This window comes from Orycteropus afer, unplaced genomic scaffold (assembly GCF_000298275.1).
Source record: "Orycteropus afer afer isolate SDZICR_OR568_19922 unplaced genomic scaffold, OryAfe1.0 scaffold00033, whole genome shotgun sequence".
In the NCBI taxonomy this organism is placed as follows: Eukaryota; Metazoa; Chordata; class Mammalia; order Tubulidentata; family Orycteropodidae; genus Orycteropus; species Orycteropus afer.
Window position 1 is genome coordinate 9464737 of NW_006921620.1, and position 13145 is coordinate 9477881.

Sequence of the window (13145 nt, forward strand, 5' to 3'; positions counted from 1 at the left end):
GGTCTGGAGTTGAGCCCGCTCCTGTGGCTTCCAGCCAAACAGGAGAATGGCATATTGCCTGAATGTTTGCATTAGGTAGATGCACTCCTTGGAGAGAACAATCATGGGAGAATAGAAGGGCTGTGTATGCACAAGGAGACAGCTTAAAGGGCAGGAGTGCATGGAGAGAAGGATGCAGGGAGGAGATGGCTATGGGGAGCAGGTGGGAGGGGAGCTTTTGCATTGTAAGAAATTGTAGTCAATGTCTTCAGACAAAGTGTATGTGGACTGCTGTATGAAAGGTGAATTTGCTCTGTAAACTTTCACCCAAATCACAATTTTAAAAAAGTTAAAAATATAAAACTGAATAGTACCTCATTTGCCCAACCATGTTAAATTTATTGTTGCTAATATCCTAAAATATCTCCCCTTTCTCCTCTTCACATATGGTTTCTTCACATCTTCAGAATCTGATCACTGCTCCTGTAATACTATCTCTAATATGAATCTTTATACAATATTTCACTAACATCATCTTTACATATAAACAAATACAGAGTAAAATTTAAATTGTGAATGAGTGTTATTGAAGAAGACATACTATTGTTTATGTGTTCACAGTTAGAAACAGATACTATAAATATTTTATATCAAGAAATATGAAATTGATAAAATCTGATTAGTTTTAAATAATTGTAAGGATTTTTTTTCCCATATTTCTTCAACTTTGTTTAAAAATTGCACAACTAGCTGATTTCTGATTCTACTGCTTCATCATTTGTCCTGCTATAAAATGTTGAGCAATTTATTTCAAAAAAATTAAAAAGAAAACTTGCCTCAATTGCTCAAAATAATTCAAATTCAAAGGTAGATGTCAGTTTTGTGTTCAAATTTGGTTAAATAATTTATGGTTGTGTAGAGACTTATGTGATTTAAACAAAACAAAAAATACTGAAACTCTTTCAGTAGAAAAAGTAGATTAAAATAAGTGTAGCTTTCCTCACAGTAAGAAATCCCTAGAAATTTTCATTGCTTACCAAGTTCTGATACAGATGTCTAGCCTTGTCATAGAGGTTCTTAAGATAGGAAGCCAAAAGTCTGGTGGGAAAGAGAAAGTTAGATTTACACTCAAACATCCCAATGTTCCCCATCATGAGGGACTCTGGATAGTTGCATTTTTTCATTATTCATATTTCCTAAATAATTATACAAAAACAATTCTTAGGAGATACGGACATCTCATCCAATGTTTGGGATTAAAATTACTGAAAATTGTGATTCTTGCCTTCAGGAAGCCCACACTTGTTTTGAAACAACCACAGTAAATTAGTTAACATACATAGAAAGGAGTAAGTCTTCCAAGAATAAGTCTCACTCTTTCCAATGTTGCTTCTATGGCAGATGTTCCTTTAAGCTGTGAACGTTGGTATTGATCATTACAAGAATATGACACTGAATATAGGTCAATGGCAGGATTATTTGCCCACATCAGGAGGTAAATGATTTGCTGAACAAGATGTGCTGGAGGCAGAATGAATTGTGAAAACTCTCATGCTGGGATCCACATAAGGTTCTGAAACTAGAGAGCAGATAAAACAAGGCAGTAGGGAGACAGGCCAAAGGGTCAGGGATTTCAGAGGGTACTAAGGAAGGAGAGGGGAGCACACCATGTAGCTCTCCTTTAGCAGCTGAGAGATTTTCCATGGGACCCACAGATCCAGTGAACATTCTTGTTTATTTATTAAGGTGAAAAATGTGGGTTAAGGTTTAAGGGGTGACTTTCAGAACTCAAAGTTGTTGAGAAACTCTGTTGTTACTTGCTGTTAAGTCGACTGGCTCAACTGGACTGTGGCTTGTGGCTACTACATGTACAGAAGAACATGCTGCCAAGTCCTGCACCATTATCATGATTGTTAGTAAGTTTGAGTCTGGTATTGCAGCCACTGTCAACCTTCCAACCTAGGCACCTCATCTTTCAGCAACATATCAGATAATATTCTGTTGTGATCCATTGAGTTTCCATTGGCTGGCTAATTTTCAAAAGTAGATTGCCAGGCCCTGTCCACTGCAAGTGAACCTGTTGGTTTTGAAATACCAGTGGGCATACCTTCCAGCATCATAGCAACATACAAGCAAGCACAATACAATAAACTGACAGACAGATGGTGAGTTAAGAAACTAAACCAAAAAACAAATCTATTGCCATTGAGTTGATTCTGACTCATTGCAACCCTATAGGACAGAGTATAACTGCCTCATTGAGTTTCCAAAGCTGTAAATCTTTACAGAAGCAGACTGGGATGACAAACTAGGTGTGAAATATTCAGAATGTGGGCTCTGAACAAAGGTACACATGCACTGCCGTTGAGTTAGATCTGACTCACAGCGACCTGTCCTTGGGTTTCCAAGGTGGTATCACCACAGAAGTAGATTGCCCAACCTTCCTTCTGAGGAGTGGCTGGTGGGTTTGAACCGCCACCCTTCTGGTTAACAGTCGAACGCCTTAGGCACTACACCACCAAAGCTCCTAAACAAAGGTACAGGATCTGATTATTGAGACTGTTGCCTTTATATCCCTGATCTTTCCCTCTTTTCAGGTAAGACTTCACAGCTGTTTCTTAAAGTGAAAACTAAAAAGAGATGGCCATAAATTTATTCTGAAGTGGCCCAGTGTGAAATAGAGCGGTACACACCAAGTCAGAATTTTTGGGTGCTAATTTTGACTCTGTTTGTAATTAGCAATTTAGCATAACCAATGTTACATAACAACTTTGGACCTCAATTTTCACATCTCGGAAATGAGAGCCTCCAAGGCCCTTCCCAGTTCTAATAACTAAAAGCTCAAACTCACTGTCGTCAAGTCAAATCTGACTCATAGCAACCCCTCCTTGGGTTTTCGAGGCAGTATCACTAGGAAAGTAGATTGCCCAACCTTCCTTTCCAGGAGTGACTGGTGGGTTTGAACCACCAGCCTTCTGGTTAGCAGTCAAATGCCTTAGGAATTAGTACACCAAAGCTCCCCGCCCCCCAGTTCTAATAGTTGTGCTAATTTCTCTGGTTCTATTTTACCTGTCAATGGAGTAAAATGCAACGTTTACCTCCTGGTATTGTTCTATCTTTACTTTTTACATTTCTGAAAGATTTGGTAGTTAATGGATTGGAAGAAAGAAAATTGTGGCAGATTTCTTTTTGGAGTCATTTGAATATCATTACCAAATCTACAGCTCTTATCAAAGCAAACAATGACAATTGCTGCTAAGTCTTCTCTTTGAAGTCACTCACAAATGAACACATTTTATTTTAATAGAAAGCAAGATCATTTTAATTGCCTGAGCTAGGTACCTTTATTTTGTTTTATGTGTGCAGTCAGAACCAGACCCTTGTGGATAATGTTAAAAGATGGATATTCTTTTTCTTGAGCTTTTTCTTTTTTGTGTAAATTACAACAATTGCTTGGGGGATTGGGCATTTGGACAAGCCATAAAATAATCAAAATTTTAATGTTGTTTGGTGGCAGCCTAGGACTCTTTGAATTAGTGGCTAGATTAACCATTCACAGGTGTAAGCATTCCATTCCTAGCTGGATTTAATAGTTCTGGTCATTTGGGGAAATAAATTCTCTTGGTTGATTCAAAGGCTTAACAAAATATGTTCTTGAATATAAAAAAGTAACCCTAGTACTCATAACTAGGTTTTCTTTATGCCTAATACTATTTCTACACTCTTCCCAAGTAACAAGAGGAAAAGTGAATTGTTTATTATCTTTTTTAACAAAAGAAATATTCCAACATCAAGCATTTAGCTACATTTGGCAAATTGTGTTGTGTGCTTATGTTGCTCCACAATCTTAAATCTGTTAAACTTTTAAAACTTTCTAGGCAAGTGTTGAAAACTGCTATCTCAAGAAAACTATCTTCAGAAACACATTTTTGAAGCTCATTCAAATAGCAAACACTTTGGGTTTGGTCTTTGTCACTGTTCATGGGTTTCAAACAAAATCTCAGCTAAGAGAAGCCCCCAGCTCAATCTTGAGTTTGATGAGTTTCTCTTTTTCTCTCTTTTGTTTTAATTGTTTTAAATCTATCCTGTCATTTTAACATTTCAAACTCAACTGTTTTATGACTATGAAATATTGTTGTAATATATTATGCTAATAGCTCTAATTAATTTCCGGGGAAATTTTCCTGTGGACTATGATAAAGTACGTGATAAAGCTACCAGATCTCAATGGCAAGCAAACCTTTTGTTAAACTGATCTTTATCATTGCTGCTGTGTGATTGTTTTCTTTGTCAGAAAACTAGTGAGCATATTCTTTCAAATTATTTTTGCTATTGTTGACGAGAATATACACAACAGAACATATACCAACTCAACAATTTCTGTACATATGATTCAGCAACATTGATTGCATTCTTCCAAGTTGTGCAACCATTCCCACTCTCCTTTACCAGGTTATTCCTCCTCCATTAACATAAACTTACTGCCCCCTAAGTTTCCTATCTAACCTTTCAAGCTGTTGTCAGTTTGATTCCATATAGATAATTCTTTAAGGAGCTCTGGTGGCACTGTGGTTCAATGCTTAGATGCTAACAAAATGGTCAATAGTGTGAACCCAGCAGTATCTCCAGGTGAGAAAGATGTGAAGATCTACTTCTATAAAAATTATAGCCTTGGAAACTCTAAGAGGCAGTTCTAGTCTGTCCTATAGCACCACTGTTAGTTAGAATCACTTGATGACAATTAATAGATCATTGTAAAAGGGCATAATGATCAAAGCAGACATTCTTTACTACTTAAACTAAATTTTTGTTTGGTTTCAAGAAGACTTCAGAGGATATTTTTGGTGAGGATATTTTAATGGCTCTGATGCTTCTATACCTTCACCAAATTGGTGGTTATAAGACTATTGTTGTTGTTGTTATGTGCCGTCGAGTCGGACCCAACTCATAGTGACCCCTCCTTGGGTTGCCGAAGCAGTATCACTACGGAAGTAGATTGCCCAACCTTCCTTCCAAGGAGTGGCTGGTGGGTTTGAACTGCCAGCCTTCTGGTTAGCAGTCAAGTGCCTTAGGCAGTATGTTAGCAGAGCTCCCTTATAAGGATATAGGACTTGGTTAACACCCAGGCAAATATGAGAAGTTCAGGAATTAATTGTTGTGGTTGTAAGTCTGTCTAGACTTCCAGTTGCTATGGAAGGGGCAACTATGCCCTATTGAGAATAATAAAATCCTTGTAAAGCACCCTTCTCATTACAAATTCCACCATCAGATACTCAAAATGCTTAAAATTTTAGAAAGAGATGGCAATGGAGATTTAACTGGAAACTATAATGAATGCTTCTTTTTCCCTAGAAACTGAATCCAAACTGTGATTATCAGCATTTCCAATTCCTATTGTGCTTCAGTAAAGACGTCAAATAGACTAGTACTGCAAGGCTAATGATATTATAGACAAGGAGACCAAATGTTCCATTTGGAGCTGAGATGCTGTAGGAAATGGGCAGGATCACTTTCTCAAGAATATAATAAGCTTCAGACCTTCCACAGAATAAAGTGCAGTCTGATCAAAGTTCTTTGGACTGGGTGCAAGAAAGTCTGAGTTTGAATCCTGGCTCTAACATTTACTGAATATAGAATATTTTATTTCTTTGAACTTTAATTTACTAAATTGGACATCATAATATATATCTCAAAAATTTGATAATGGGACAACAATCAGGAACATAACACTTGATGGCATAAATTTGGCACTCTATGTTATTAACTCATGTTATTTCTATCTTTACCAGCAGTCTTTTCAGCAACTTTAGTTCACAGGGTCTTTCTGTTCTTCATGCTACAGCAGAATTTCTTACCTGCATATCACATTTTGGCACCCAATCAGGCACTGTTTTATAGCAATAGCCTTCTATTTTCTGTGACTACATCTTGTCTTCCTGAAAATTTGTTAACTTCATGGAGGTCAGGAATCCATGTTATTCTTTTTCTGCTCTTCACACTACCCATCCCCACAACAATATGTGGTGCAGTATGCTGAACATTTGTTAAATTCAACTAAAATCATTCCTTATCTTCTTCACTCTTATATTTTTTTTTTCATTAATTAATAGGTCTGTTTATGGCCACAGTTAAACTTTAGAATATATGGCATAGCCTTGTCAATGGTAAGCTATAGATAACTGAGCAAAGCACACTTAAAACAACATATTTGCAAGAAAATATATCAATAGCATAAAGCACTACTAACAGTCAACAATAGTAGTGTAACTACTGCCTTCACAGTAAAGATTTTCTGTTGTTGGGTGCCATTGAGTCAGTTCCAACTCACAGCCATCCTAACAACAACAGAAAGAAGGTTCTGCCCTATCTGCACAGTCTGCTTTGTTTGAGACCATTGTTGTAGGCACCCTGTCAATCAATCTCACTGAGGGCCTTTCTCTTTTTTCCCAACCCTCTACTTTACCCAGCATGATTTCCTTATCCAGAGACACCCTTTGAAATTTCAGCTCTCTTACTTCATCATTTTTTCCATTTACTGTATTGTCTACAGCAATTTTCAATGTCTCTTCTGACATCATCCATTTTGGTCTTTTCTTTATTTACCATCTTTTTAATGATCTTTTGCTTTCTTCATGTATAATGTCCTTGATGTCATCCCACAACTCATCTGGTCATTAGTGTTCAATACATCAAATCTATTTTTGATCTCTAAATTCAGGGATATACTCAAGGTTGTATTTTGCCTCTCATGGATTTATTTTAATTTTCTTCAGCTTCAACTTGAACTTGCATATGAACAATTGATGGTCTGTTCCACACTTGGCTCCTGGCCTTGTTCTGACAGATGATACTGAGCTTCCTCAGCATCTATTACCAAAGAGATAGTTGATTTGATTCCTGTATATATGTGAGGCCCACATATATAGTCACCTTTTGTGTTGCTGAAAAAAGTATTTGCAATGAATAAGTCATTGGTCTTGCAAAATTCTATCATGTGAATTCTCACATTGCTTCTATAACTAAGGCCATATTTTCCAGCTAATGATCCTTTCCAACTTTCCAACTTTTGCATTTCAATCACTGGTGATTATCAATGGATCTTGACTACATGTTTTATCAATTTCAGAATGCAGAATTTGTCAAAGTCTTCAATTTCTTCATCAATGGCATTAGTGGTGTGTAAATTTGAATAACTGGTCTTCCTTATAGGCATATGTGTCTTATCTTTTCACTGACAGTATTGTACTTCAGGATAGATCTTGAAATATTCTTTTTAATGATGAATGTGATGCCATTCTCTTTCATTAATCATTCCTACATGGTAGACCATATGATTCTCTGATTCAAAATGTCTAATACAAGTCTCTTTCACCTCACTAAGGCCTAAGATACAAATCTGTATGTTCCATTTCATTTTTGATGACTTCTAATTTTCCTAGACTCATATATTGCCAATTTTATGTTCCTATTATTAATGGAGGAGCTCTGGTGGCGTAGTGTGTAAAGCATGTGACTGCTAACCAGAAGGCTGATGGTTCAAACCCACTCCTCAGAAGGAAGGTTGGGCAATCTACTTCCGTAGTGATACTGCCTTGGAAACACAAGGAGGGGTACTCAATGGCAGTGAGTTATTATTAAGGATGTTTGCAGCTTTTTATCTCATTTCGTGTTGTTTCACATCACCACATAAAGGTCCCAAAAGCTCTACTCCATCCACATAATTAAAGTCAACTCTACTTTGATGCAGCTGTTCCCTGTTTGTTATTTTAAGTGCCTTCCAAACTGAAGGGCTCATCTTTCAGTACTCTATCAGGTAATGGTTCACTGCTATTCATAAGGTTTTCACTGGCCAATTCTTTTAGAAATAGATTGCCAGGTCCTTCTTCCTTGTCGTTCTTAGTCTGGAAGCTTTGCTGAAACCTTCCCACCATGGGTGACCCTGCTATATGAAACACTAGTGGCATAACTTCCAGCATCCCAGCAACACACAAGCCACTACAGTGTGACAAACTGACAAATGGTGGAAAGACTTTCTACAATGCAATAAATTCACCTTGCCTTTTTCTGAAAAGATCATTCATTTTTTTCAGGATAGGCTGATAGAAGCCTATTTAAGTAACAGTGTATTTGTGAGGTCAATGGCTCCACTATTTTTTTTTTAAACAAAGCAAAAAAAAAAAAAAAAATTGCTGCTACCTGCCATTATATTTTCTCCCTCCATCTTATACCAATATGATTGATCACTCTGATATTAAATAGTAGTAATGAAATCAGTCCCTATATTTTGTCATGCTGGTCTGCATTGCACACCTGAATTATGCCAAGAATGTTGGATTAGTTGGATTACCAATATACTGGACCCCACATCATCTGGACAGACTATAGTTAGGAATAGGCTAGGATTATTAAGAGTATGTCTACCTATAGAAGAGGCTCCCATTCCAAGCACTTAGTCACCAACAATCTCCACATTTTCAATTTAAATGGACATTTATGTTTTAATCTTTCTGTAGCAAAGATAGGAGCTCTGGTGGCATAGTGCCTAAGGCATTTGACTGCTAATCAGAAGGTTGGTGGTTCAAATCCACCAGACACTCCTCAGAAGGAAGATTAGGCAATCTACTTCCGTAGTGATACTGTCTCAGAAACCCAAGGAGGGGTTGCTATGAGTTGGCAGTGAGTTTGGTTTTTGGTTTTGTGGTAGCAAAATGGCTAACTATCCACCAAAAAGATGTGTCTCCTATTCCAGAATTTAGAATTGTTGCTGAGAAGTGGCTACCCAGCCACAGACTATGCATCTCGGCTGCTCTTACATCTAGGTAAACACATATGCTTGGTTCTTTCCCACAAAATTTGAGTGGAAGTGATGTGTGATACTTGTTGACCAAGGTGGTATGCATATCTTCTCTGTCTTCATCTGCTAGCTCAATGCCCAGGACTCCAAGATACTACAGGATAGTTACACCATATAATAGATACAGTTTCCTTCTCTGAATAAATAGGTAAATGAAAAATTCCTGATAACCAGGATTACCTCTATTTATTTGTTACAGGACCCTATGTTACCCTAACTAATATACTTATTGGATCTTTCTGTTACATTTTGCACTTCTAATCATGACTTTCTTAACATTTACTGTTGCCTGTAGTGATTCCATCCTCTCCTTGATCTCCCCTACCAACCTGAATATTCTTCATTCACAACTTTTCTCTATCTACCTCTTTAAAGTTGCCATTTTCCATGGCCCTTCCTTATCCATTGCCTCTGTTGCTCTAAACATCTCCACACTACCCCATCATAGCTTGAAGATATGCCGTTGATTTTCAAATTTTATCTCTTACCTCATTTTTAGCCTGTTGTTGTTGTTGTTGTTGTTATGTGCCGTTGAGTGGGACCCAACTCATAGCAACCCCTCCTTGGGTTTCCAAGGCAGTATCACTATGGAAGTAGATTGCCCCATCTTCCTTCTGAGGAGTGGCAGGTGGGTTTGAACCGCCAGCCTTCTGGTTAGCAGTCCAGTGCCTTAGGCACTATGCCACCAGAGCTCCTCCTGAACATCTCTTTATGGAGTCTCACTGATATCTCAAACTCAATTAGAGCAAAACTGAAAATAGCATTTTTTTCCCTCCCTCCTCCTATCCCAAGGGCTTTTCCTCTGTATTCTCTATCTCGGTAATGTTACCATCATTCTCTCAGAAAGGGCATTGTAAATCATTCCAGAATCCTCTTTTTCCTTCATTTTCTGTATCCAGTAAATTAGTAAGCCTAGAAAATTTTACCAACTAAATAGTTTATAAATACACCCTCTCCACCCCAAATAATACTGTCCTTGTTTGAGCTCCCATTATTTTTCACTTAAGACACTCCAGAACCTAGTTTTTAGTCAAATGGACTTTGAACTAGGTAAGTTTTTACTCAGTCTCAACACCACAACAATTACTAGCTGTGCTATCTGGTAAGAGTTAACCAATTATTCTAAACTCCTACCTGTCCGTTTGTAAAATAGGAAAAAATAATAACACTTTCTATATGGGGTTATCAACAGTGAAGGAAATCAGTTACAGACAGACTTAACACTACTTGACATAGAGTAAGTGCACCATGAAATTAGCTGTTATGATTAGAGACTCAGGGTTCCTAAACGCACATCCATGAATCTATGAGGAATGATCTCTCTAAAACACAAATTCCATCATCTCTCACCCCTGCTATGTGAATGGAAAAGAAAGGGTTGTACTTGAGAAATATTCAGACATAGGACTAATAGAACTTAGAAACTAATAGGATAATAACTGATAAGCATCTTACTAGAAATGCCTATAGCAAAGGATGTAAATTGGATAATTTTTCCTTTGTGGGTAAATTAAGTGTATAAAAGGAAAGCATCCTTTATTCCCCTTTATCTTCCTTAGATTGGATCTGCACATTAGAAACTCAAGGACTAAATTAGTGATTATCCAAACTGAAAGTGAGTCATGCTCACTCTATAATGGTCAACATTTGTTTACTTACAGAACATGCAGAACAGCTCAAAAATAAGCAATTCAAATTAACCAAAATTTCTTTGTAAGAGAACATAGTATGAGGAAAGTTCCAATTATATTTTAATTTTCCCATTCATTCTATTCACATCCAATCTCAGTAACATTTTCCTCTCTCTCTCTCTCTATTTTCTTTTTTCACCCACTAGGTATCCTGAGTAATAAGAACATTTGGAAGATAAGAAATGTGTGGGCAATTAGAGTGCAATAAAATCAAGAGTGACTATACATCTACCATGTGCTAGACAATGGGATGCCCTTCATATATGTTGTCTCATTTCTAATTCTCAAAATATAATTTGAAAGCTCCATTATTTGTATATTATCATGTGTCATGAGGTACATATATAATTCCTATCTTACAGAAAGGTAAGTAGAGGCACAGTGAAATCAAGTTACTTGCCTGTAGCTATACAATCAGTGTGTTAATTTTCCAGAATTTACCCCGATTTTATCAGGCACCAAAGCCTGCCAGTTTTACACTATTATATCCTAGATCTCCAAACTATTAAATCAGTCTACATAACTAGGTATTTGGCTACTCTTTACCCACTTAATGTTGTATGTAAGCAAAAAGAAAAAGGAAGGAAGTAAAAAAAGGAAGGACAGGTTTTGGATAGCACTTCTCACGTGGTCACATTGTTCAATACAATATTGGAACTGAGCTTGTGAAATACAAAACCTTCTCTGAGGAAGAAACCAGTCACAAATGCTACCAGATAATACCAATAATATACATATGTCCCAGTGGGATCACCCTTCATTCCTCACAACCTTCCCACTTGATGAAGTGAACTTCCCCTAGCTTCCTGTAATTTGAGTTTCAGACTCTTTGGATAGTAAATTCACATTCTTCTATACTGTGCATAAAAGGACAGAATTCTACAAAACAGGAGAAAACAAATGATTGGTGGATAATTTTTTTTTTTAATCAGATTCTTTCTGAAACACTGATCTCATTATTTGTTCACAAGACGAGCTCCTACTAAATCTATTCACAATTTGGAAAGAAAAAGAAAAAAATTATTCAGCTAGTATTATTGAACTGTGCCTTAATTAGAGCAGCCAAGAATGTCTTGTATAATTAACTGGGCTTTGTTTATAATTATTTCCTTGTGGTTAGAAGTGATTTCTGCATGTAACTGGGGCAATACTAATAGTAATGTTAACCTTTGATTTTCATGAGAGTAACTGAAGGACAGGCAGAAAATACAAGGCTAGACCTGGGAAAGAAAAAACAAAAGAAATGAAACATAGAATTTCTTTTAACCATTGGTTTTGCCTCAGGATAAACACAGTCTCCTCAACCTCTGACCCAATCTGAAGTCTCTCTGTAGACATTTGGGCCCCTATTATTCCTTTGCTTTTGGAAAATGGAGCAATGCCTTTTGTCATTGAGGTCTGTGTACTACTCTAGATCTAATTTCTGACCTTCTGGACTCTGCTCTGTGCCTTGGACAGCTGATGTTGGACGACATCAACAGATTCCTTTGTCCTCTGACATCATGTTGCGTTTGACCAATGGGGATTGGTAGCAAGAGTATGGGGGAATGGAAGGGAAGGAGAGCGGAGTACTACGTTCGAAAAAGAGAAGGAAAAGAGTGATGTAGATGTTTAGTTCCCTGGCTCCTTTCCTGCAAGGTTATTATGGGCAGACTATATTCAATCCCTGAATCAAAGTTCTTAGTTCATTGAAGCAGTCCTCTCAAAACAATCCTCTCTATGGACTCTGATTATTCCTGTCTCCTATTATTTATCTCCAAGGTTAGTAATAAGAACTCTACTATTGTACTTTTCAGGGAACTCTGGTGGCATAGTGCCTAAGGCATTTGACTGCTAACCAGAAGGCTGGTAGTTCAAACCCACCAGCCACTCCCTGGAAAGAATGTTGAGCAATCTACTTCTGTAGTGACACTGCTTTGGAAACCCAAAGAGGGGTCATTATGAGTCAGATCCAACTCTACAGCAATGATTGCATTTGTGTTTATTGTACTTTTCCAAGGTACCCACACTGTTCCCTCAGTTGTCCTATAACTTTTCAGAACTTTGTAAATACTACTTTGCTCTCCTCAAATTTATAGAAATTTTAAAAATAGAGTCAAAACCATAAAAAAGAAAAAAGAAAAACAACAAAAATTGTAGAAATTTCACTACTGAATCACAAGACTTAATATACATCTACAACAGTTAAGGTGTGTGATATATGCTCAAAAATAATCAATTTGTCCAGTGAAATAGAATAGAGCCCAGATTGTGTTTTTGTTGTTAGGTGGCATCGAGTCATATCCAACTCATAATGACCCTATGTACAACAGAACAAACACTGGAAGTCTTGTGGCATCCTCACAATATTTGCTATGCTTGAGCCTATGATCATAGACACTGTGTCAATCCATCCCACTGAGGTTCTTCCCCTTTTTCGCTGACCCTCTACTTTGCCAAACATGATAATCCCTCTCCAGGGACTGGCCTTTTCTGACATGACCAAAGAAGGTGAGACAAAGTCTGGCCATTCATACATATAAGGAGTATTCTGGCTGCTGTTGTGGTTGTTAGGTGCCGTTGAGTCATCTCCGACTCATAGCAACCCAATGCATGGCAGAATGAAGCACTGCCCGATCCTG